Raw genomic sequence first — 27,926 nt, forward strand, 5'->3', positions numbered from 1 at the left:
TAATGTTTAAAATGAGAAGATACGGTTACAGCGGGGCAATGACGAGACTAATCTCTTGGTATTTAAGCAACCGTAGTTTTAGAAATCCTATAGGACAAGTCCTGTCCGAACTCGGGAACCCGGAGGCTGGATTACCAATACACAATATACTCAGGCGACGTACCTAGAATACCAGGAACTTTATTAAGTCTTAATGCGCAGCGATAGCGGCCAAACACAGAAATATAGACATTGCTGTAAACAACCTGCAAACAGCGCTAGACGATATAGAAGAGTAATGTTTAAAATGGAAAATCGCCTTAAATTTCGAAAAAACGCAAGTAGTCTTTAAAAAGAGGCACCAATAACCAGAGAAATAAGTGACAGTGCAAAACAACCACATCGAGTGGAAAAGCTAAGCAAAATATCTAGGAGAAATCATGGATAAAGGCTTAACATTTAGTAAACATGCAGACGCCGCAATATAAAAAGTCAACATAGCAAAAGCGTCAATAAGAGGACTAGCAGGAAAAAAGGAGACTGCGAATGAAAACAAAAATAAGTTTAATAAATAGTATAACTCTTCTTACAATAAAATATGTATCTCTGGCATAGATACATAACAGCAGCCTAAGAAAAGCAGCCAACGTATCAAGATACGTTGCAGAAAGATTCCTATTTAGAGAACTACAGCAAACTAGAGTGACTGAAATTATGAAAGAAAAAGCAAGGACAAAGTTCGCGGAACTAGGGGACCATCCAAGTCACATAATTTGATGGATAAATTAAATAGAACCAGAGAGAAAAACAACAACAACAACACACAAAGCGGATTCGTAGCTCTATAAAATCGTGGACAAATGCAAGTACAGTGTAGGCCCAGGTAAATCGATATTTATTATACGTATACACTAATTACGATTTTATGTTTTAGGACATCCCATAAAAGGAACTATAAAAAACACAAACAACGGCTTCGGCCACCAAAAAAATTTAAAAAACTGCTAACAAAAACCAGCGAAAGCCACAAAAAAATATTAACTAAACCTTAAAAAACCCGGGCTCAACTCCTTAGCCTAGCCCGAAACGGAGACTTGAAGCCCAAGTAAGCAATTTTAGTTTCGTGGATAAGTCACATGAGGAAAACAGGAATAAGTGCGATAAGTGCGACCTTGCCGAAACGTCGTCAAAGTAATGGTTTTTACCAAAACCAAAATTATTCAATGCGGAGTCAAACTCGAAAAACCACAGAAAGCATCGATGGTTCTTGTTCTTATGGTCTATTGTTGATGGTTTATTTATTGTTTATAACTTGTACTAAAAATTGTCGTACTAGGAATGTTTAAATGGAATATTTGAGCGTAGTATTACCTACACCCTACGATAAAGCTTTGAATATTTGTTTTCAGTCACGTAGCCAAAATATTTAAAATTCTTTTGATGATAATATCAGTTTAGTTTTCATGTGTGTTTTGTAATCATTTTTACTAGATGACTGTGAATTTAATATTAACCGTTTGCATAGAGCATTGTTCAAGGTGTTCGTAGAAATCTATTACAAACACTCAAAAAGAAAACAATAAGTTTTATGACCTGAACGCATTGATAAAATATTTGTTTTTATTGATCTTTGCAAAATCAAGTTAGTCGTACCATATCTGAAACTAGAATTATCAATAAAAACAATAGTTCCCAAGAATACCATAAAAACTACTGATTAGCACTGTGAGTCATAAAGCTGTTATAAGTTATGTGTCTGATGTAGAAAAGATAACGTTAAAAAATTAACTGCAAAAATATACTATAAACACAATAAATATAAAAGGTCTATATGTGAAGAAAAACATATTTTGCGGTTACCAATAATGATTACTTGACTCGTAAAAAATTCTATTGAAGGTTAATTAATTTAAATTGGTTTCTATAATACTAAATTATCTACAGCATCGTGATTTAGAGAAAACATATTATTTTTTTTACAAAATCGTGAAAAACGACATAGTGTACATCAAAAATATTATTAAATCAACTACAAGCTATTACGAGGGTTAGGTTATTAATAAAAAATTAAATTAGTACCAATTTTGAAGTAGGGATGGGAAAAACCTACCGGTTTTAACCGAAAACCGGTTTTTTTAGTTCGCAATAACCGGTGTTATCGGTTGTTGTTTTGTCCCGGTTATCACCGGTTTTTTTAACAGGGCCTGCGTAGCGCAAGCGGTAGGATGCTTGCCTCGCATGCCGGTGGTTCGGAGTTCGAATCCTACCGCCGGCAAGAACAACTAGACATTTTTAAAAATGTCTATAGGCCCCAGGTCGACTCAGCCTGAATAAAATGAGTACCTTGGGTAAAACCAGGGGTAATAATAGGCGGTTGAAGCGTAGCACTGGCCATGTTACCTTCCTTGTATACCGTAGGCCCTAGATATAGCCGACTACCCTGCTATACTCCCAAAGCCGCGAAGCGGTATAAAACGGGAGACTATTATTTATTATAACCGGTTTTTTATTTTTAAAGCAAAAACCGGTTATTAGATTTTTAGGGTGATTAGCATTAGATTAGGTATTATTTTGGATCCCAATCATAATTATTATTCTCAAATAATTATTCCAAACAAAACCATAATTCAAATTTTATTTTATTTTATAAATACAGAAGCAAACTGAATGTGCAAACTTGTAACCTATTGGATTAAAAAAACCGAAAACCGGTTTTTGAAAAAACCGGTTTTTTTGGCCGGTTATAACCGCCAGGTTAAACCGTAAGAAAAAAAACCGGTATAACCGAAAACCGGTGTTTCGTTAAAAACCGCCATCCCTATTTTGAAAGGGAGATTTCGGAGCTTTTAAACCAAAATTTATCAAGGGAAATGGAATTCATGAGAATAATCTGTAGAGTAACAAGACGCGATCGTATTAGAAATGAGGAGATACAAGATCCTTAAGAGGAGAACAAGAAACATGGCAGTAAAACAAGACATACCAACCTATTTCTAGGAAAAACGTTTAATTTGTTATATACACGTGGGAAAACAGATCGTATAAAGTTAATATCAAAGATTTTAAATCAAAACCCACAGGGAAAGAGAAGAAAGACGAAATTAACAGTCCTCCTCCTCCTAAGTGCCTTCTCTGTTGAGGTTGGCGATCAATATGGCAAATTTCTCTCTGTTCTAGGCTTGATGAATTAATTCATTTCCTCTTGTGTGGTATAGTAACCGATATAAATATTAACAATCTAAAAAAAAACTCAGATCACTTCTTCTTTATGTGCCGTCTTCTACCGAAGGTTGGCGACCATCAAACAATAGGTTTCTCTGTTTTGTGCCGCATGTATTATGTTCGCAGCTTCTGGTATTTGAAACCATTCTCTCAAATTTCTCAGCCAGGATTTCTTCTTTCTGCCCAAACCTCTTCTACCTTCAATCTTGCCTTCCACGATAAGCTGTAGCCGACTGTACTTATCATTACGGAACACATGGCCCAGGTATGACGCTTTCCTCCTTTTAACAGTTGTTAACAATTCCATCTCTTTACCCATTCGTCTTAATACCTCTGTGTTGGTCATTCTGTCTGTCCAAGGTATTCTCAGTATGCGTCGATACAGCCACATTTCGAGAGCCGCTAACTTCTTTATAGTTGCTGCTGTTAACGTCCACCCTTCAACTCCGTAAAGTAGCGTAGAGAGTACGTAGCATTTCGTGGCGCGCCATCGGAGATTAACGCTTAGGTGGCGGTTGCTTAAGAGCTTTCTTATTTTGATGAATTTGGATCTTGCTATTTCAATTCGGATCTTAATCTCTACATCTGGGTCCCACTTATCATTTACTGTATATCCCAGATATTTAAATCGGTGTACTCTTTCAATACGTTCGGCTTCAATATTCAGGTCATATGTTGAATGTTCTTTGTTCAGATCACTACCAAAGAACAATTGATGAAAGATTTCATGACCAAATTGACAGCTCTCAATTAATCGAAATCATCCCTGATAGGGAAGCCTGCAACAACAAACAAAACGTAGTAAACTGTCTAATAAAATCAGAATAATCCTAAAACAAAAAAGAAAAATGAAAGCAAGTTCATTTCGCATAGAAAGAATACAATACACAAAACTTTGTAAGACAATAAAAGAAAGTATCATGGAAGACATAAAAAAATACAATGCAAGACTAGTAGAAAATGCAATCAAAACAGAAAAAATTATAAGTAAACAAGAAAAAAATAAATCATTGAAAAGAACCAAATCTCTGCTCTAGTTAAACGAAAACATCATAATTACAGACAGAAATAAAATAATACAACTCTAACTAAATTCTACAGCGAACTATACAAAGCCTCTGAAACACTTAAAGGAGCAATCACTAATTCTTCTTCTCGTAGCACTTCAACCTGGGGTGGATTTTGGCTGACTGCACAACTTGCTTTCATCTTGAACGGTCGTCCATAATGGTTGGGTTTGTGGGTAGCCCCATGGTTCTTAGATCTGACCATATATTGTCTCTCTATCGCAATTGTGGACAACCTAAGGGCTTTCTTCCTGTGGGGGCTTCCTCCCATAATAACTTGGCAATGCGGTTATTAGGGAGTCTATGGATATGGCCAGCCCATCTTAGACGTTGGGATTTAATCTCTTGGACTATATCGCTCGCTCTATATATCTGCTTGACGTCAGCATTTGTTCCCATTCGGTATTGGTTGCTATTAATGTCATCATAAGGCCCAAAGATTCTTCAGAGGATTTTCCTCTCAAAACATCTAAGTTTTCTTTCAGTTTCTTTGGTCAGTGTCCACGTTTCACACCCATACATGAGCTCCGGCCTAATCACTCTTTTATACATTCTAATCTCGTTCGTGTTAGGCTTTTAGATTTAATAGTATTCTGGAGGCTGTACATATATCTGTTTGCTGCCTAAATTCTTCCTTTAATCTCTTCCGCGATATCGTTATCTGCAGTGGTTGTTGCTGTGAGATATTTAAAACTCTCCACTCTGTCAAAGTTATATGGGTCTATTATAACATTTTGCCCTATTCTATCTCGTCCCTTTTGTCTGTTAATGCACATGTTTTTGGTTTTCTCGTTGTTAACCATTAAACCAGTTTTCTTTGCCTCTACCTCCAATTTATTAAAAGTCTCCTTCACATTGGTGACTGTGTTTCCCACAATGTCAATGTCATCTGCGTATGCTGTATGCTAGTAGTAATTTTGGTCCATTTTGTGTCAGTAATTCTGTTTAAGTTGTGCTGCTCTTACTACTTTCTGCAGGATAATATTAAAGAGGACAGCGCCTCTAGTTGTTTCAGGCCTCTAGTTGTTTCAGGCCATTGCTTATTTCGAAATATTTTGAGAGTTTGTTACCTATCTGTACTCTGGATCTACAGCTATTCACACATAACTTAATAAGCTGGATAAGTTTTTTTGGAATATAAAGTTCTGCCATTGCATTCCACATCTGATCACTTTTAATGCTGTCGTACGCTTGCCTTCTTTCCGGAAGAACTAAAATCAACAATTACAAAAATGAAAAGCGGTAAAGCAGCTGCATTATTAATACTCTGGCAAATAAAAACCTGTAAACTCTTAGCAGACATATTTACAAACTGCCTAAGATCAAGATGCATACCAGACCACTGAAATATAGCTAACACAATTCTCATTCGTAAAGAAGGTAGCAAAGAGGATATCAAAAACTACAGACCTATAATTCTAATAGAAATCATGAAAAAGATATTTACAAAGATCATCAACAACATTTTAACAAATCCATTAGATGCTGCACAGCCAAGAGTGGAAGCTTGCTTCAGAAGTGGATTCAGTACCCTGGATCGTATCTATACGCTTCTAGAACTAATAAGTAGAGCTAAAGATTATGAAATACCGATAACATTAACCTTCATATATTTCGAGTAGGCGACCTAGAGGCAGCTAGCAATAACAATATATTAATAAACAACACTGTACTTGAGACAGTAGACGAGTATGTATACCTGGAACAATTAATACATAATTTTGGCTCCTTAGTTTCAGAATACAACAGAAAAATGAAACTGGTTTGGGTATCTTTTGGTAGAAATATTTAAATTAAAGACGCCAGGCTACTTAAAGAAAAAATTATTCGATGTTGGACATGAAAGAAAGAGATAATTGGGAAACTTAAAGATACTCAAAGGTCAATGGAACGATGCATACAAGTTGTAACAAAAAGACATAAAAAAAGAGAGAAAACAAAGATAACTGATGTAATCCACAGAAATAAATCCTTAAAATGGTAGTGGGCCGCACATTTAGCGAAAAGAACTGACAATAGATGGTCCAACAAAATTACACTGTAGTATTTAAGAGGTGTGAAGAAACCAAGAAGACGCCTAAATTTAATTCATATGGGTTCCTGGCCCCCCTGATTTTAGTCACATGGTGTTTAACATATTAACTTTGTTTTTCGATATCATTAGTAATGGTTCTTTTAATACCCATTATTTCCCTAACATGTTGAGTACCATACACACATACCATACACACAAATAAAAAAGTATAGGTCACTATACTTCTTTGTCATAAATGATCAGAGTAGAATAGGTCACGCCTGTAAAAAGTTTATCAAAAAAATGGAAAAAGATATAAAATATGTACAATATTAGAACAAGAAATGGCGCTATCAGGTTTTGATGTAATATGCATTGTGATACCAGATCTACCGACTTAACAGATCATCTACCGAAAAGACAGAATTTTCCAAAAAATTTTAATTCAGCAGTACATTTTACTCCAAATTTACATTTTTCCTCAAGTGTAGAAGGTATCTTGTAATGTATTGTTTTTAAACAATACAAAGACTGAAGCAAGTTTTATTAAAATCGCCTCTTAAATTTAAATCTACTTATTAATACAGAATTTTAATTATAATCTAACGAAAAAAAAATTTTAGTAGTAGCAACATTGTAGATCACGGTATGGTAAATTTTATCAGAACTGCCTAGCGAGTATCTCAAATTTAAAGAAGTAGATTAAATCGGTGTACATAAATTATTATTATGTAATTTCTTAACACATTTTTTGACATAAAATAAATTTCGAATTGTTATTTTGTGAATATATTCATTGTCCAATGGGTTTTTAGTAAAAAATAATTCGAAAGATATGTTTTGAATTTGCCACCAACTGTTTTAGTTCCATGTCCGAACACGCGGGGCGCTAGAAACTCTTTCCCTACTTTTTACTATAGAAAATATCATACTAGAGAAGTATGTTTCATGTATTTAGTACACGGTTAACAGTTATGTAAGTTTGTGAAAATACGTTTTGACTTTTCCACCAAATGTTTTAGTTCAATGTCCGAACACAAAGGGTGCTAGAAATTTTCTCCCTACTTTTAAATATATGAAGTATCATACTAGCGAAGTATAGTTTATGTCTTTAGTACACTGTTAACAGTTGTGTGAGTTTCTTTAGCTTAGTTTATGGTTTATTAGTTCGGTCCCCAGCAGACTAAATTTGCTAAATGTTTGTAAATTTTTGGTAAGTCGATTTTTTTGTCTTTTTTCTTAATTCATGTGTGTGTGTTGTGTATTTAGATACCTTCTTTTGTATAGAACTTTTATGTTAAGTATATTGTTGTCTTATATTTATGGAGCAATTTTCGAAAATTTTAACTTGAGTTATTTTTTTTATTTAAATTTAAGACGCATCAACCTACCTGGTTAATAGCGCCGCTCGGTCTTACAAAGTTTTTTTTTATTTTTGAATACATATTTTTGAATACATACATAGATTTTCACATACATTTATTTGCAGATACATAGATATTTACGTATATTAATTGTTACAGGCACTGACTTTTACACATTCATGTTTAACTTTTAGTTTAGAATATATTATATATTAATTGCATATTTATGCAAATGTTGTAAATGCTAATAAATAAGTGTGACAAATTTGAAAGGATTATTTTGTGTGAAAAATATTGACAGTTTGCTATATATACCTATATCCGTAAAGGGATGTTAAAATTTTTGGTACAAACTGACGATTTTGACATACAATTAAGAATTTTAGATTTATCATTGGCGCGCCTAGGGCTAGTGGTCTCAAGCTCTTTTAAAGAAAAAAATGATAGGTCTCTGAGATATTTTAAATTAAAAACCATTTTTAAATATTTATTTTGACTTGTAACAAAAAATATTTCCAGTCCTGTTTTTTAAATGAGGCACAATTTTATGCAAAAACAATAAAATATCTTAACGTATATTTTTCATTTACATTTTCATTAAAAAAAAAGAAAAATTAATTAATTACTAACAATATTGTTATAGCAAACAACAAAAAACTTACCAGCCAATATGTTTTGTGTTTTCCCTTCACAAAAGATAGGGTTAGTATCTACACCTATCTTACATCCTCATTTAAAACTATTGTATTGCATTTTCTATTTAAAACTAGGGACTTTATTAAAAAATTTTTAATTTTCTTGTTATTTTTATTACTATTTTTTTATTATTTTACTACACTAAGACATAAATCCTATTCAACACCTCGGAGGTTTAGATCTTAGCGACTTTTTTTTTATTTATATTTGTAATTAGGTAATATTTTTTTTAATTTTCTATTTTTTTGTTTATTTTAATTATCTATTCATTTTTAATTAAATTTTTTTATTATGTTTTTTTTTATTTTTATCTCTTTTTTTCGCCAGAGCTTTTAGCGAAGTTTTAGCAGTTATAAAAAAATAATATGACCATAAAATTTTATATAAACCAGGGCAAATCTGTTTTGAGGTGGATGTGAGAGGTGGCAATCGGATTTTTACAAAAATAGTTAGGCGATAACTTCAGTAATAATCATTGACATATCTGCCCTCTCAAATAGGTCGGGAACAATAATAAAAAATTTGAAATAATTAAAAAAAATCTAAAATTTTTGATTTTTCTACATTCCAGGCTTGTGACTTTAAAAGAATTAATTTTGGAGCAAATTCGTAATAAAATAAAATAGCTACAAGTGAATTTTCTATAAGATACGTCTAATTAAAAATGTTTTTTCTATAGCTAATGTTAATGTGTTGCAATAACAACTGTTTTGAGTAGATAAAGTATCACTTTGACCGCAAGGGTAGATAAAGTGACACTTTAACAGCAAGAGTAGATAAAATGTTTTATTTTTTTTTATTCAATAAATATTATATAATTCAATAATATTTACAAATTCAAACACATTAAGGATTAAAAACAACTAAAATTTTACAATTAACATTATTAGAAATATCTATTTTTGGAGCATCACAACTTGTACTCGTTTGCTTAAATACTTGATTCGAGGTACTGGATTGATTTTGTGGGCCGCCAAGTACACTTGGATACAGCAATCTTAATGCTTATTTACTCTTTAATGTAAGATTCTGCAACAGATGACGATTTCCATCCACCTAAACGTTTAACTTTTACTAGATCAGCTCCAGAATTTGCGAACATAGTAGCTGAAGAACGACGGAAACAATGCCCCGTGTACATTTCTGAATTTGAAAGTTTCAAAAAATCTGCAATCTTCTTGGGGATATTATATTGTATAGTGTTAATCCTAACCGGTTGAGTAGTGCACTTTTGCTGTTGGTAATTTACAAAAAACTTACTGTGAGGTACGTTTTTGGGGTGCAAGGCAATATACTTTCTCACAATTTCCAAAAAACTTTGTGGGGTGCAACACAATTGCGATTTTTGTGCTAAAAATTACAATTTTCTTTGAAATTCTATTTTTTACCTGAACTTGAAGTCTTGCTACAGAAAAAAATGTATTGCACACGACGATAAAATCGCATTATCTTCTCGAGAATAATTAGCGTCTCGACTGACGTCTCGACGATAAAAACGCTCTCGAAGATAAAGTACAATTTTATCGTCTTGTACAATAAATAACTATTAATTGATTGGCCTTACTGAAAAATAGCAATACATACAAAAAAGGAGGAATCAAGCCTTTTCTTATTCACTGTTTATCAACCACTTAGATTGCATTTAAAATCTTCATAATTCGTTTGAAAAATGATTATAATATAATAAAACAGTCCACTAAATTTCATTAAAGTCGATTTAATAAATTTTGCATAATAATTTTGGAATCTATTTTTTATTAATTGAATTCTTTTAAAATCTTACACAAAAAAACTAGACCATATAGAATTCTGCTACTTTTTTAACTTATAAAACGCACTTAACTTATTTAAAGTACTTTATGGAATTAAAATTGAATAATTTTATTATTCAATTAAAAATGGCCCCAAAAATGTTTTGAAATTATAAATAATTTTTTGGGGTATAAACAAATAGAATATCTCGGTAACTGTTAGCTTAAATTAAATTTAAAAAACGGCATTAAAAAACACTCGGCAAGACGTTTCTTATAAAGGAAAAAAAAAATTAAATTACAAGTAGTGCAATGAAATACAATTGGTCTAAATTGACCTCCATTTACGACGAAGTTATAAACAATAAGATGATAATCTTTAAATCATTACCTTTTTAAATAATTACCTTCACATATTAATACACAGTCAGCGACATATAAGCCAGATGCATGGTACTGACAACAGAAAGCTAATCGAGGAGCTAAAAGCCGATATTTTGATGGGGAAACCTATCGATGCAACACCTACGAGATATAGCTTTGACAATAGGTTCATAATTAAGATACCAGGCAGAAAAGACTGGAATAAAGGTGTACCTATACAAGCTGTTGTTATCTGGTATACGGATAATTTAAAAACATCGGAGGGTGTGGGAGCCGGCATATTAGGGACAAATCAAGGGATACATTTCCCGGTAAGTCTATCTAAGGATGTGACAGTTTTCCATGCAGAAATAACTGCAATCCATCACTGCGTGGAAGAAATAGAAAGGCAGGAAAGAACGTTATGTTCAGTTGCCATCTTCACAGATAGTGTCAGGCAGCGCTTAAGGCACTCAATTCTGTAGAGTTCAATTCTAAGTCAGTACGGGATTGCGTGTGTGCCCTCAATAAACTAGGAGACCGTAGCAAGGTTACGGTAACCTGGGTACGCCTTATAACATATCATTTAAGGTAAATTATTTAAATTTTTCCTATTTCAATTGCATAAAAATGAAGTTGTGATATTTACTTTTTCATATTAATAGCACGGATCCATCTTTTTCTTTTCTCTAATTTATATGTAATCTTTGGGAACCTATAAAAACTACACTTACTATTTTTGCTATTATTAGCACAATTAAATACGCAATATGTATTTGCACACAATTGTGTCATATTTCGCCGCTACGCACGCTGGCATCGTTTCAAAGTACCCCTACCATGGTCACGCACGGAGCAAATAGTAGTATTGAGATGTTTGGAGCAGCTCTCCAGTTACTGACAGTTACAGTCTTAATGATTTTCATTGCGTTTACAGTTCTTCGCAATATGTAATTTGTGTATTTTTTCTAAATTAATTTGGGTAATAATTTGATAAATAATATAATAATAATGATAGTAAGTTGACAGTATGATAATAAGATGGTAATGTTCCAATCAATCTTCTGGGAGCCACAAGAGCATATTTAAGTGGAGTACCATCTTGTTGCAGCCAAATATTGTCGTTTGGGATATTGTTATTGTTTAAAAGTTTTTAATAATAAAACTTCTACATTAAAATTTAATTGAAAATATGTATGTACTTGGAATTAGAAATAGCCGAGCCAATATAAGTATAATACTATTTTTCAATAATTCCAAATACACCGGACTACTTAAGTTTTTCTCAGTGAAAAAGGGACTAATTAATTTTTCACATATTATTTCAACAGACGTTAAGTTATTACTGTGTTTGGTATTCACGCATCCAACGAGGATTGCTACTTGACCATTAACTGATGGAGAGAAATATTGGTCGAAAACAATGTCTACTCGTAAAGCTCCAAATGCTTTTAATATGCTCATATTTTTTAAGAAATAAAATAAAATGTACTAGGTATATAATGCATAGTGTGGAGCAAGAAGAAATCATCAACGATAACATCTTTTATCTTTTATCTTCCATAACGACTTCCATCTAAACAGCACATTGACTTTGGAAAAGAGTCGAACTAAGATTGCTCCAAAATTTGAGGCATAACAGCATTCTTATCGTCAGGTCACGTGATTTTGAAAGCCAATAAAATCGCTGCGGTCAAGGACGCAAACAGCTGTTGATATAATATGCTCTATCTCCCACTTCAGCAGAAATTGATGCCTACGATGTTAACCGAACGCGTTAAGTCGGTGCGTGTCGATTTCAATGAATCAAATTCTGACCTCCTCTCTACGTGTTGCATTATTTATTTGTAATACGTCACTCGATTTACCAAAAACCAAAACTTTTCTCAAACTCAATAATGAGGATAATAATTGTACAGTAAATATTATTAAATTTACACCTTTTAGATTGAAACAGGAGATGTACTTTCGCAAAATAATTTTGAGTCGATTTTTTTGCACCCAAGTGTATATAAGTTTCTGTTGACCTATTATAGTCAATCACGTTATCTACGTCTCTAGATAATCTCTCCCGGTATTCGTTCTTTTCCAGTCGTACTGTTTGTTTCACTTGTTGCCTGAGGGTAACGTCATCATCTTGTGCTCTGGGAGTTTTATCCTTTCACCGTTTATAAAAGGCATCTTTTTCTTTTGACATTCTTCTAAGTTTTTACTTATTTCTCTAGATTTTTATTCTTGTGTGTCTACCTTCTCTTGACTACCTTTTGTGTCACCATACCAAGTGCTTCTTTTGTAGCAATAGGTCAATTTGAATGGGTCAAATTTATACATAATGTAAATATACAGTAGAATATATTTGTGAGGCTTTCCATTTGCTCACCACTTCTCCATTACCTTTTTGGTGTTTTACCGTGGTATCTAAATTTTTGGAGTATATATAATTTTTTTTAATGCCAAACGATGAATACTTACACATTCTGCCTGTCTAGATACTCTGACATCTTGTGTTACGCCTTTATTAGTTTTCAACAGTAGCTAAAAAATTTAATACCTCCTTAATTCATCTAAATAACTTTCTTGCAATGTCTTTCTGGTACAAACTGGGAAGCGGACAGTAGAACTCATATTATATAAAAATCTGATCCGCTCCAAGATCGATTACGGATGCCACGCTGACTCGTCTGCTTCAACAACAACTCTAATAAAAGTTTGAGACACCATTCAAAATAACGCTCTTATAATAATAAGCAGTGCATTTAGAACAACCCCTATCTTAAGTCTTCAGGCCGAGCTCGGTGAACTACCATTAGATTTAGGGAGACAGGAATTAATGCTCTCATATGCATCGAAGCGGTACTCTTTACAATATCACCAAACCATTCGCTGCTCTAATATCCAGCACGCAAAAACCCACATTCCCTTTTACGAAAGATGCAGATGAATCATAAATGAATTAAACCTTAATGTCCCCGAAATCTATCCTAGCAAGATGCCAACTTTCCCTCCTTGGCTAATATCTTCTCCTCACATAAATTTGGATCTATTATCAGAAAATAAGAAAGAAAGCAATCATCATCTAATTAATTACTATATCATACTATATAGAACAATATCATCTAATTAATTCTAAATATCAAACCTTAATTTCTCAATTTTCTTCGTTCAAATAGTTATTCACAGATGGATCTAGAAAAAAACGTTGTGTAGCATCTGCCTTTGTAACAAAGGATGAAATAAAGAAACATAAACTAGAGGAGACTAATACTATTTTAACAGAAGAACTCTTTGCAATATATAAAGCCATATGTCACGTTACAAAATGTCCTGAAACTAACTTCTTAACACGTTAATCGCCACGAAACCCGACATTTGGGTTTCAGATCCTGTGGTCGTACACGCCCCGACACCCATAGGGCAACCTTCACTACTAGCGTTAACATAAAAGCCTGTAACCCAACTGCCGTGCTTCGAAACACATTTATCTATATGAAAGTTTTTACAGATGGGCCTGGCAGGTAATACTAGTGATTGAGCTCGGCACTTTTTATGTATTTAATATCATTAAAGATTTTTCAAAAAAATTATAAGGATTTATGAAAAAACATTTTAATTTTAATTAAATAACAAACAGTTTTTATTAATTATACAGAATAATCGTGAACTTCAAAAAAATATGACAAACAATAAAACTTATTACAAGCATCACATGAAAATTTTGATTTTGGTCCCTCTTCTGAGCGGTTTTTCGGCCTTCTTCAGCGCTTCTTTTCGCATGACATACTACATATTTTCGACGATCTTTTGAAGCAACTTTATGTAAAATATGCTTTATGTTGTCATTTTCCGGCACCTTCGCGACATCCACTTCATGCATTTGTAACATATTTAGAGCAATGCTCTGTCTAAAATCCGTAATTGATATTTTGGCCTTTGTCACCATTTTATATATTATAAAAGCGTTTACTACTGCTGAGCCAAGTAATATTTCAAATGCAAGTTTTCTATACCACTTGATCCCTTTACGCAAAGGGGAAGAATATGATTTCAACTGATCGGATAGATCTATGAATGTTAGTGGTTGTGTCAGTATGAATAGTGCTGAGACAAAGAATATCACGTTTATCCTGCCATTTTAAAACAACTACCACTGTAAGACTTTCTGTTGCGTAAATTTCTCCTTTATTTAATTTTTAGGTCTCTACATCCTTTGGATTGTTTTTTCTACTTTTCTTTAAAGTACCGACAAGATGCGTTTTGCGCTTTTGTAGTTCATCTAATGTGACACTAGTATAGTAATTATCTATATATAAAATGCATCCGTGATCTAAAAGTGGCAACATAAGTGATAAAACAGTCTAAACTGTAGCAGATTTATCTGAATTCTTATCTTGTCCACAGTATATTTTGATATCGTATATATAGCCGTAGTTACAACAGAGTTTATACAGTTTTATTCCGTATTTGAACCTCTTATTTTTGATATATTGTCTAAATGACAATCTCCCTCTGAAGGGTACCAGTGTTTCATCTATGCAGACAGATTTCTCCGGAATATAGACCTCTTTGAATTTATTGGTAAAGTTTTCTAATAAAGGGCTTAGTTTTTCCAAACGGTTATTTTTATCAACCGTCTCATTATCGTTCAAATGTAGCATTCTGAGAATTAATTCGAATCGGTTTCTTGACATTTTACACGATACATGATTGCTATATAATGGATTCTTAGATCAGTAATCCGTCATTTTTGGAAACCTTACTAGACCCATTTACATTACAATTCCAAAGAATGTGGTAATTTCGTCCCTGTTAGTATCTTTCCATCTGTGTAATCGCGAGAAAACTGCCATAGGTTTGTTTTTGGTTTGTTGAGCATATCTCTTGGTCTCTACTACAATCAAATCCAGAAGTTCATCACTGAGATATATCTTGAAAAAATCATATGGTGCCTTTGTAATAAAACTCTCAGCTATCTGTGTTGTAATACCGACATGATCTACATCAAAATTGAAATTTTTTAAATGGAAACCATTCGGAGGAAACCAGTGTAGTTCATCTTGTAAAAGCTCTTCATCATTTTCATTTTCAATTTGGATGGGAAAATTGCTATATTTACCTTTTAGTTTTTTTTTTCTCGGATTTATTTCTTCTAAAAAATCATCAGAATCACTACTTGAAGATATATTGGAGTGTAATACATTAGACCTTGCAGTGTTTATAGCTGTTTCGCAGTTAGTAGTGGAAACTCAAGGTATTGAGGTGTTAGGCGGAAGATCATCAATAGAAATCTTTGCTTTTATAGGGAACCTAAAAGTGATTATGTTTCAGTTCAAAAAATCCTGAAGGTTGAACTATAGTTGTAGAAACATTGAAACGTTTTATTTAGATTTAAAAATGGTTAACTAGAACTGAACTAGATACAAATATTTAATCCTTAAGCCGTAAACAACACAACAAAAAGGAAAATAAGTTAATAAGATTTTTGGTGATATGTTTCACATAATAATTACCTTTTTAATTTTTTCTTTCTTGCTTCTAAATTCAATGCACTTTCATCAGACTCAATATCTGATGATGAATTACTGGGCAAGTAATCATCTGAAGTATTATCTATGAAGTCTAAAGTCTCTTGTTTTTCGTCTAATAATAACTATTTCCACAATTTCAAAAGTCTCTCTTGCTCCTTTTCGTAACTTTTTTCCATTTTATTACGACACAAAACACAATACAATTTTCTATAATTCACAATCAACCTTATTACTCGCCATAATTTCAACAAATGGATTGTAGACTAAACAAAACAACTGTAATTTTAGTACACACAGACTTATTAGAACTCCAAAAAAAAATGACAACCGATATTCAGGTTTCGCGGCGCTCGATCGTCAGAGGATCTGAAACCCATAAGTGGGGTGTCATTTTCAAAATACATTTTTAGAGAACTTTTTTAACCTAGCCCTTTATAACAGCCAGTATATCATATCCGAGGTAAAAACCAAATGATTTACTAGAAAAACTAAGTTGGGCCTGGGGGTGGGATATTTTTCGCTTCATTTGGGCGATTAACGTGTTAATAATTACTGACTCATTAAGTTCTCTAGAAATCATCTCAAAAATCTATTCTTCTCATCCTGTGGCCAAACATATTAGACAAGAATTGTACAACCTAAATCAAAGAAACATTGCTCTGTTGTGGGTGCCATCTCATATTGGAATCACGAGAAACGATCTGACGGATAAATTTGCACGAGAAATCTTAGAGCACATAACTATTGAGTTCTATCCAAAAACTCCAGCGACAGATCTCAAGTCATATTTCCATAGCAAAATGGTTAACGTATTTATGGAATATCAGATGGCACAAAAAACAGGCAAAATTACTTGAGATAAAACCAATATTTCAACCATGGTCTAATAGTTCCACCAACCGTTTATCTCAGGTTATCATCACACGACTGCGGCTTGGGCTTGGTTATAGTTGCCTTACGCATGGACATCTGATGCCAAGGGATCCCCAACCGGAGTGTTATGCTTGAGAGACCACCTAACAGTAAAACACCTTCTAGTGGAGTGTCCGTTACACAGTGCGGAAAGACGTAAATTCGGAATCCCGGAGAATTTGAGAGAACTATTCTTAAAGTGTGGTGTCAAAGTGATTATCCAAAATCTAAAAGCAATAAACTATTTATACAAAATTTAATTGTCACGCTATTCAATTATTGTTAATACTTTTTCTTTTTTCGTTAATAGCCTTACAGGCTGATGCGAGTTTGTAAATAAAAAAAACTTTCTTGCATTTACTCCATGGAAAAAATATCCTTGTTAATTGTGTGTAACAAATTGAATATGTTTTACAAGTCCCCTCGTATTTATGAATCGCTTCATTAGAAAGCAACATGTCGAAGGGATCGGCCAAGTTGTATATATATATAGTCAATGATTACATCTACACTTTTCTAGTCTGCGTTACGTAAACAACGGTCAGGAATTATAAAAAAATACACGAGATTTTCAATGCCGAATAAAATGTGATTGTGAGAAATTCTTGAATGTGTAAACGATCATGTTCATGTATACAGAATAATTCAAAATTTGAAATTGTTTTTGTGACAGTGATGTGTATCGTAATAAACATTAGATTGAAAGGTAATATTTACGTCTATAATATGTAATTGGTTTAGTATAAATATTTTATGTAAGGTTTAATTTTAGTACAATATTGTGAAAGAACTATATTAATTAAGATGATTATATGCATTGTACAGCATATATTCTTAATACAAAATTCAACACATAAACTAACGGTATCTTTACCTAGTCTTTGTAAATCGGTTTATGAAGTTTATTTACCTTCTTCTTCTTTAGCCTTCATTAATCCAACTTTGGACATAGGCCTTCCTTAACTCAATCCAGTGTTTTCTATTTTGCGCTACTTGCTTCCAGTTGTGTCCTCCGATCTTCATAATTTAATCAGCCCATTTCATTTGTGATTTTCCTCTGCTACTCTTTCCTACCCATGGTCTCCTCCATTGTTATATTTCGTGGTTCTATCTTTTATCCTTCAGTCGGGCATTGTGTCCTGCGAAGCTCCAGTTTAATTGAGCAGCATGTTCTCCTGGGTCTTTTACTTTGATTTTGCTTCTAATCCATTTGTTTGTTTTTTTGTCTATAAGTCTCACCCCGAACATTGATCTTTCTATCGTTGTTTGTGTCTTTACTATTTTATCCATATTAGACTTAGTGAGTGTCAACCTCTGTGAACCATATGTGAGTATAGGGAGGATACATTGATCGTAAATTCTGGTTTTCAAATATTGTTCTATTTTGGTGCTTTTCAAGATCCAACTCAGTTTTCCAAATCCTGCTCACGCTAACCTTATTCATCTGGCAATTTCGGCAGTTTGATTTTCTTTTTTAACTTTCTTGTTAAATTATCTATCTCAGGTAGATAGACTTCCAGTCCAAGTGTGAAAAGCTTTGGTGAGATAGCAAGAGGTGTATCAGCAGACGTATGGAGTCGAATGCCATTTTATAATCAACGAAGCCAATGTATAAGTTCAAGTGATATTCATTGGCTTTCTCTATTAGCGTTCTGACTGTAAGAAGATGATCTACTGTACTGTAACCCTTTCGGAATCCTGCCTGCTCTACCGGTTGATAGGTATCGAGCTTCGACGTTAACCTGTCTCATAAACAGTTTGTACATTTGGGACAGCATGGAGATTAGCTTATAGTTGTTTAGATCTCCCCTGTCCCCTTTTTTTTTGAAGAGAATTATTGTCAAACTTTTATTTCAATCATCTGGGACTTCTCCTCTGTGAAGATATTCGTTGAAAAACTTTTTTAATTCTTCGAGAATAATTTACCTCCCCTCCTTCAACATTTCTACAAGTATTCCACCTATACCCGGAGCCCTATTGTTCTTTAATTGTGCCATAGCTTGTTTTATTTTAAAGGATTCTATTTTAGGGAGTATTTCTGAGTTAACATTCGATATCTTTCTCTTAAGATCTTTCTTTGCAGTGTTATATGGGCTCTTGTTTGAGGAATATAAATTACGGTAAAGTGTTTGAGTAACTTATAGGATTTCGTTCTTTTTTCTTATTTCTTTTTTATCTTTATCCTTTTATGAGATTATTATAGGCTTTCCTAAGTTTGATCTTAAGCATTTCAAGCCTCGGTTCTCTTCTATTATTTTTTCTACCTTGCTTTCATTGTAGATTGAAATAATTATAAATATCTGATTGCAATAATTATGTGACCTGTTTTTATTAGTTTTCGTATGTTTAGCAAGAATCCTTGCTCTTAACAGAGGATGACCTACATGACTTGAAATGGGATAACATTAAATGTAATGGATTTTTGATAACTTTTACTTAATTTTTATACTTTTAATCATTTATGGATATCATAAAATATATGCAATATGATTTTAAATATTTAAATTTATGGTTCATTTAATAGGTTAACTAGTTGTTCTTTGGAGTGTCGTTTATTCTTATCTTTTAACACAAATTGCTGTTATATTATTTTCCCTCTATAGTACATTTCGTATTTCCTAAGTACGTTTTATATATTAGCCACTTATTACTTACATAATAACAGTATTTAGGTACAAGCAGTAAATGTTTTTATTCTATGAACACCTAATATTTTAATAATGGGCGAAAAAAAAACACCTGCACTTTCCTTATGCAAAAGTGGTTTCAGTTTAATTGACTAAAACTTTACAGAGAAGTAGTTTTAGTCATGCTGTTTAAAAATACTTTGTGTCCTGAGAACCAGAAATTAATTTTTTTGAGTTAAAGAGCTTCAAAATATCGGTTTTTAGACCACATGAATAATATATATTTTAATGATATACAGGGTATTAGTAAATAAGTACGACCAATTTTAGAGGGTGATTCTATATATAAACTAAGCACAGTTTTCCACATAAATGCATATCTGCAAATATTTCGTTCTTTGAGATACGGGCTGTAAAAATTTTTCTTGAAAACTAACGATTCATTTCTTGTTCTGAAACTGGTTGAGATATCCAAATAAATCTTGGTGGATCCTAAGAGGTAGTTATCGCAATTTTTTTAATACAATTAAGAATTTTATGTTCTTCATTGATGCGCATACAGGTAATGGTCTCAGTTTTTTTAAAGAACAAATTAATTTTCGACAAAAGATCACTGCTGCCTTTTTTTAAGTGAATCTTCTATCCTCCTGCTCCTCAATATTTTCTTCTTTGTAAAGTGTAGTGGCATCATGTAATTTGTTTGACTATTTCTGTCCAATTATCTCTTTCCTGTGCCTGTTGTTTTGCTTCAGAGAATGAGTAACCAGTCATGTCCTTTATTTGGTCCTACCATCGTACTGGAGATCTTCCTCTGGATCTTTTAACCGATATGTTCAAAATACCTTAGTATATTTTGGTTGATGAGTCTAGTTTTTATGTAAAGTTCTGCTAGAATTAAGTTATTTGCGCGATGGGTGGTCCATGGTATGCGCAACGTTCTACGGTAGACCTACATTTCAAATGCCATTATAGGCTTTAAATCGGCTTTTTTTATTGTCCAAGTTTCTGAAGCATAGGTGGCAGTAGGAAATATCAATGCTCGAACAAGGCGTAATTTTGTGGTTTTTGTGATGTAAGTGTTCTTCAAAATTTTTGTGAGTTTGCTGACGCTGAGGCGAGCGTCACGGAACTAGCACCACAAGATGGCGTCATCACGGGTAGAGTCACAAAATGGCGGTTTTTCACATCGAATCACAACTCTCGATCAATTCCTTTTTAGTCATTATATATTTATTCTAAATAGGTTTAAATGGGACCATATAGATTAGCGAACATCTGTAAAAACAACAAGCCGTATAGCAGAAGACCCATTGGAAGGCCGCCAAAAACGTGGAAAGATAATGTACAGTCAACAACGACTGAAACAGAATAAGAGGCAGACAAACAGGAGTAATCCTAGTCGCACAAAAAAGAAGAAGAAGAAGGTTTAAATTAAAATCTGCATAAAAAATATCTAACAAAAAACAAACATTAAATGAAAAGTAAAAAATTAAAATAATACCTGTCAATAAAAGATTCGATCCCCCATGGACAAGCCACCCATTAACTATTGACGTAACACTTACCAAGTATCCCAGATCAACTACAAATTCCACAATAATTAAATCTCTATTCATGGAAATTCTAGACCACTATCCTAATTATTTGCAAATCTTAACCGATGCCTCGAAAACTCCAAATGGTCACGCTGCTGCCTACTACTGTAAAGAAAATTCTTATAGCATATCGATCTTCTTCGAAAAGAGTAGAACAGTGAAGTGCATTATCGTAACAGACTCATTAAATGCATTACTGGAACTGAAACAAATATATACCAACAACCCTATTATACAGAGTATAAAAAACGAACTAGAAAAATTTCGATCATTAGGAAAGGAAGCAGCTTTTATTTGGGGACCTTCACATACAGGTATTTATGGAAATGAAAAAGCAGACCATCTGGCTAACAAAAGTCGAATGAACTCAAAACATCCTGCAAAATTGAAGATCCGTACACCGATCTAAAAAACCTGGTTAAAATCCACTGTAATAATACTTGGCAAAATTATTGGGGAAAATTAGGTACTAAATTAAATGTAATTTAGTAATATTTTCCAAGTCCATAACCCGAAAATGAACTTAAGTAGAGGAGCTCTCGACAATATATTCGAAGCCCTCCACAGAGCACCCGGGATAACCGAAAGTGGTTAGACCCTTATTTGTTCCCCCGAGGTGACAATTGAATCATCTATTTAAATTTTTATGACATCCCGGTCTAAAACAATTTCATATAAATACAATTATTGTTTTTAAACATATTATTTAGTTTGTATAATAATTAAATTTACTATCAAATGATATTTATTTATATTTTATTAATAATTTAATATTTCGGTTTCTTTTATCGGACTTCTTTTATGTTAACATTATAATATATGAACATAAAGTCATAACCCCATTATAAATAATACCCGTCAATAATAAAACATTTTTTTAATAGGTAATCTGTTTGAATGTATTTTGCATTTGAAATTAAACATTGTTAGCGGGTTTATTTTCTCATAATATACAACAATTTGTTTTTACAAGTGTTCGTTCTTTTTCACGGCCAGATAAACAAGGGGCCCATAACACAGAAAAATTTTGAGCATAGGAAATGATGTCTATTAAAAAACATAAAAAATAAAACACTAAACCTCAATCTGAACCATTTGCTGCAGCCGAATGTAGGAAAGATACTCCTGAGCCAGAAACTATACTGTGATGTCTTCGAACAATAATTCGTCCGATATATTATAAATATATCCCCGATATTTGGCTTAAAAGGGAACACTACACGCATATTACGACTGTACCGTACTCAGAGTATTTTATCTGCTTCTTTTAGTGATGACTTCACCAATGAAGGTTGGCTATAACCATTTCAAATTCGTCTCTATCTTTTGTTTTTATTAAAAGCGTCTGTGTGTCGCTTGGCTGAAAAAGGTCCAGTCTCGAATGTTTTTCAGCCAGGATATTTTTATCGTCTACCAGGACTTTTTTTTCTTCGATTTTACCCTTCATAATCATCTGCAAGAACTCGTACTAATCATTTTTAAGTATATGCTCCAAATATGCTGCCTTTCTTCTTTTAATGGTGGTCAAATGTTTCCTGTCTCTTTCCATTGTGTGCAACATAATATCGTAATATAATCGGTTTGTGCTATTTTCAAAATTCTTTTAAAAAGACACATTTCAAAGGCTTCCAGCTTTCTTATTAAGTAAACATTATCCGTCTAAGCTTCGGTACCATAACGAAGAATACAGTAGATTCACCATCCGATATCAGATTTTCAGATTAACCGTTTGGTTCATTTTCATCTTCGAAAAGGCTGCTCTTTTGAGCTGCGAATTTTTGATTTCGGATTTAAATCTTCAGTAATAAAAACTCCTATATTATTTTGTCCACTTGTTCAAGATCTTCATTTTTTTATCTGAATACTTGTTATGACTTTACACTTCTTACTGATAACTATGTTTTTTCGTTTCCTTTATATCTATTGTTAAACCAAACTGTTCCCCAGTATTACAAATCGTGTATTGTCGGCATAACGAATGTTATTTATATTTTTACCATTTATCTTGATTTCTCTAGTACAGTTTTTAAGTGCTTGTGTAAATCACTCTTCATCGTATATATTAAATAGTAATGGTGAAAGTGCACAGCCTTGTCTCAGTTCTGTACTTATCTGTTGCGCATGTTACCACAGCCTGTTGGTTCCAGTAGAGATTTCTCACTTTTATTTTTATCGAGTCCCTTTTGGCTTTAGATAGTCCATGAGAATGTTATATTTAACGGAGGTCATATAAAGTTTTAGGAAAAAAGTCCTACCAGAGCTCAATTCTTTTAATAGCCTACGTATTTGAAATGAGCGAATATTCTTCACGGAGGGTCAAGTTAGCTCCTCCTTGGTAAGAGCCGCACGGCTTAAATCTGGGAAGAAATAAATAAAATATTGGAAATTAGTAAAAATTATAAACAACATATAAAAGATGATTAATATTCATCGCATTACAACATTTATAAAGTTGTAAATATCCATTATAATACCAATTTAAATAGCAAATTTAAATTCGCTTTCTTTGTTCTGCGTCAGAAGTTGATGATATTATAAAACAGGTTATCTAATTACATCAATTAATCAATAATAAACAGGTGGTAGATAGTGTTTAAAGATGATAGTACAATAAAACAAGAAAATTTACATCAAATGACAAAAAAAATTATTACACAGATATTATTGAAAACGTTCACACCCTTATTATATGTATATTATCGACGATTCAAAAATTATCTCATATTGTAAGGACTAAATAATGTAAACTGGCCAAAAGTGGATTTTGTTAATCTACTTGTGGCCAGCAGGTTGGCCTAAGTGGGTTAATAGTGATTTTTTTGGTTTCCACTTATGGCCTCCTTCATTATTCCAAATGTCATACTTAATTTTAACAAAAAATAAAAAATATAAAATAAAAACTGTCATTTACATTATCTAGCCCTTTTAGTGCAGAAAAATTATCATATACTCCAGTCATCAGAGACAAAAATGCAACTGAACCTGTAAGAATCATACGAACAAGCTAAATTTTGGCGGGGATATTAATTTTGAGACCCCAAAAAAGATACAAAAAAGTTTACTATTTTTATCACCGGACTTCTCCCTAAAAACGCAAAATAATCGATTTACCATGAATCAGCACGCTGTAAAAAAAATGTTTTGAATAAAAAATGTAGCTAAGATAATTTTAAACAAATATCTTTTTTGGCACTTTCTGTGTAGAATGAACCGTTCTCTTACAAACAACGCTTGAAGAAACCGTCGATTTTAAATGTCAGTTACGCGTGCGAAATTAATGTTTAATAAAATTTGTATCAGCTAGACGGTAAAAATTCAATATCTTTTGATTAAAGTGTCCTATTGACAAAAATCAACATACATTTTAAAGATAGAAACTATTGCTTTCGAATGCAATTTTTGTATTTTGACACAAATAAACGTAGATTTTATAAACGTATTTTTCCAGTTTTTCCATGATTCTTATTAGATCAATACAATATGTCCCTTTCATTGACTGACCACTATGAAGTTTTGATTACTAGAGCCTAACCTTCAAAACCTATAACATGAAATTTTAGTTTTGTGCTTTGGCAACAAATGTAACGCATTTGAAATATGCTTAAAAACGCTGAATTTAAACTTTCACATAACAAACGATCTAAAACATTTAAAACTTTTTTTTTAATTTCACTAGTACGTTTTTCATAAGAACCAAACTTCTGCTATACAGTACATCCAAAACCGTATTCTTGGAGGCATTTCCCGTGACGTATACCATACTGATGGGAGACCTAAACGCAAAAATAGGCCACAAGCAGGATGATTCGGAGTTTGTACTTGGACCTCACGGTTACGGCGACAGAAACGAAAGGGGTCAAACTCGTATAGAATTTCTTCTGCAACACAGACTATACGTCATGAACACCCATTTTAAAAAAAAAAACGGGTGTGGCAGTCCAGTGGGACTGCCGGTAGAAGTTATACTTCTTAACACGCGTTCGCTGTTAAAAATTTATATAGGAGTCAATCTGCACAATCATTACATATGTAATGCTATAGGTAAAACAGAGCAGAAAGAGAAAAAGAATTAGTTATATAGGTTTATTTTTATATATTATGTATACAAGGAGTTGAATGCAAAAAAAAAATTTTACACATACTCTGCAGTAAAATTCACTGTTTATTTTGTTATTAATATAAAAATTACAATACAATAAATACACTGCCACATAATTCAATATAATAATACAATATAAATTAAAATGTAATATTCATAAGTATTTAAAACTGCTAATATACATAACTAACTTTACGAAGATAAAAATAAAAAACCAACAACTCGGATTATGTTGTAAATTTTAATTTTATTTTAAAATTTATGTTTTTTTCGTATATTACATATATTTAATAAGATTAACGTGAGGTTTTTAAATATTTCAAAAATAAAAAAGGAAATTCATAATTGGGATTCGAACTAACAACCACCAGCGTATGAACCAAACACGTAAAGGATTTGCCAATTAGACGTAACACTAACGGATTTCAAAATTGACAGTTCTCGGTAAAACAGTGATTATTTTGAAATACAAAAGCCTAAAATAATTATAAACGTTTAATTTTAAATAATACAAAACATATCACATAAATAATAATATTAATACATATTATATTATATAAAATATTATATATACGTATACAATATTATATATATATATATATATATATATATATATATATATATATATATATATATATATATATATATATATATATATATATATATAATATATATAATAATAAATATATATACAAAAGGAACATTTTTATTCCCGAGAGAGGAAGAGAGAGAAAATATATCTTCTGTCTCTCTCTTACTCATTATCTTACATATGTACACTTCATCTAATTTAGTTAACGATGTACGTCATCGGCGTCATAGCGTGTGACGTCACATGATACCAACACGAAATATTTAGGGTGTAGGTGTGTTCATCACTTTACCGAGTACGCTGGCATTACAGCCACTAGACATATTTTATTATATACGCGTAGAACTAATATTTAAAAGTTTCTATTAATGTTAACTTAAAGAAATACACAATAATATGTTTCATTTAATTTGTATAAATGCATTATAAAGCGTTTTTATCAAGAACATTTGTTCGGAACACACTGTAACTGTAATTGAACGAAGGTAAAATTTTGGCATAAATTGGTAACTCCTATTTGACAGTTGCGGTGTTGACAATTTTTGTACTTTATTATTTTAAATCTTAAAGTGAATACCTCTTGTTTTATATTTTTAACTATTTAATAAAATCTGTTCTTTTTAGAACAAAATTAGTGTGTTTTATTTCAAAAATGTCATGTAAGAATTTAAATAGTCGTTGTAAAGAGTATATTAATAAATATGTGACCTATTTGATTTAAAATGGATTCAGGATTTTTTTATACTTTGGCAACTATGCCAACTTCAATCTCTGACGTATATAATGGCGTAAATCGTTATCTAAATTAGATGGACTGTAATGGTTTCACAGATTCACTCTCATGCAAATTTCAAAAAAGCCCCCAAAGAAAGTGGACTTGGCAATAACTAAATGGCTTGAACAAGAACGAAATTGACTTTATCTTTACTAACAAAAAAGACGCTGTTCAAGATGTAACTCTATTTAATAAATTTTCAACCGGAAGTGACCATAGAATGGTTAGAGCGAAGGTAGTCTTGAACGTTAAGAAGGAACGAAGAAATATGGTAACAAGGACTAAAAATGTTACGTTCACTGCGATTACTAACATAAGGACATACCAGGAAGAAATAGATAGAAACTTTCAGAATGACGTGCAAGATAAAACCGATATTGAACAACTTAACGAAAGGTTGATGTACACTCTAAGGAATACACAGAAGGACTGTCAAGTTAAGCAATTAATGAAAAATAAAAAACTTGCAGAAGGCACAAGGAACCTAATGCAAAAAAAGAAGGGAAATGAAAGATAAACACACAGTGAACATCACAGAGCTGAGGAATTTCAATAAAACCATTTCAAAAGCTGTTAGGAAAGTTATAAATACCATAGAACAAAATAAAAGCCTTAAAGTTCTAAAACGAAAGTTGAAGACAGGAACCAGGAACATTTATAAGCTAAAAAATAGACAAGGACATGCTGTATATGAACAACAAGAAATTATGAAAATTATCGAAAAGTACTATAGAACATTATATTGTCGAGATGCTTACATTCCAGAGGTGGAAATTCCAGCCATATAAAATCAAGGATCAGAGGAACTTCCAGATATAACCGAAGAGGAAATCGAATCAGCGTTGAAAGGTATGAAGAACAGCAAATCACCTAGAGAAGATTGCATTGTAAGTGAAATGCTAAAATTAGGGGCGAATGTGTCATAAAAGCTTTAAAAACCAGAACCAAAACTTTATCTTCTTTGAAGGAGTTACACCAGAAAAATGGAATATTGTCATTATGATAATATTGCACGAAAAAGGAGATGTAACAGAAATTGGAAACTACAGACCTATTAGCTTGTTATCTCATTTATATAAGCTCTTTATGAGAATAATTACTAACAGACTGGAACCTAAGCTGGATTTTCACCAGCCATTAGAGCAGGCCGGATTTAGGAGTGGCTTTGAAACGAATGACCACCTACAAGTAATAAATTCCTAAATAAAGAAAGCTTTACAGAATACAACAAGCCATTGATATTAATATTTGTAGACTTTGAGAAAGCGTTTGACTCAATCCAGTATAGCTCCATGTTAAGAGCTCTTGCAGAGTGCAGTATTGAATATAGGTACACAACTCTTCT

The 27,926-nt window shown here is 32.4% G+C and overlaps 1 protein-coding gene across 2 annotated transcripts in view; it reads left to right on the top strand.

Moving 5' to 3' along the window:
• The first annotated feature begins 7,344 nt into the window (after positions 1–7,344).
• The window catches only part of LOC140443984 (sodium-coupled monocarboxylate transporter 1-like), an 82,991-nt gene continuing 62,409 nt past the window's right edge, over positions 7,345–27,926 (top strand). The window contains exon 1 of one of the 2 annotated variants that reach the window (XM_072535533.1): positions 7,345–7,495. The gene's annotated coding sequence lies outside the window, so the exon portion shown is untranslated. Of the gene's footprint in view, positions 7,496–17,404; positions 17,600–27,926 lie in introns of those variants that run through there. The other variant, XM_072535532.1, reaches the window with a different exon arrangement.

Source organism: Diabrotica undecimpunctata, chromosome 6, assembly GCF_040954645.1.
Source record: "Diabrotica undecimpunctata isolate CICGRU chromosome 6, icDiaUnde3, whole genome shotgun sequence".
Classification (NCBI taxonomy): domain Eukaryota; kingdom Metazoa; phylum Arthropoda; class Insecta; order Coleoptera; family Chrysomelidae; genus Diabrotica; species Diabrotica undecimpunctata.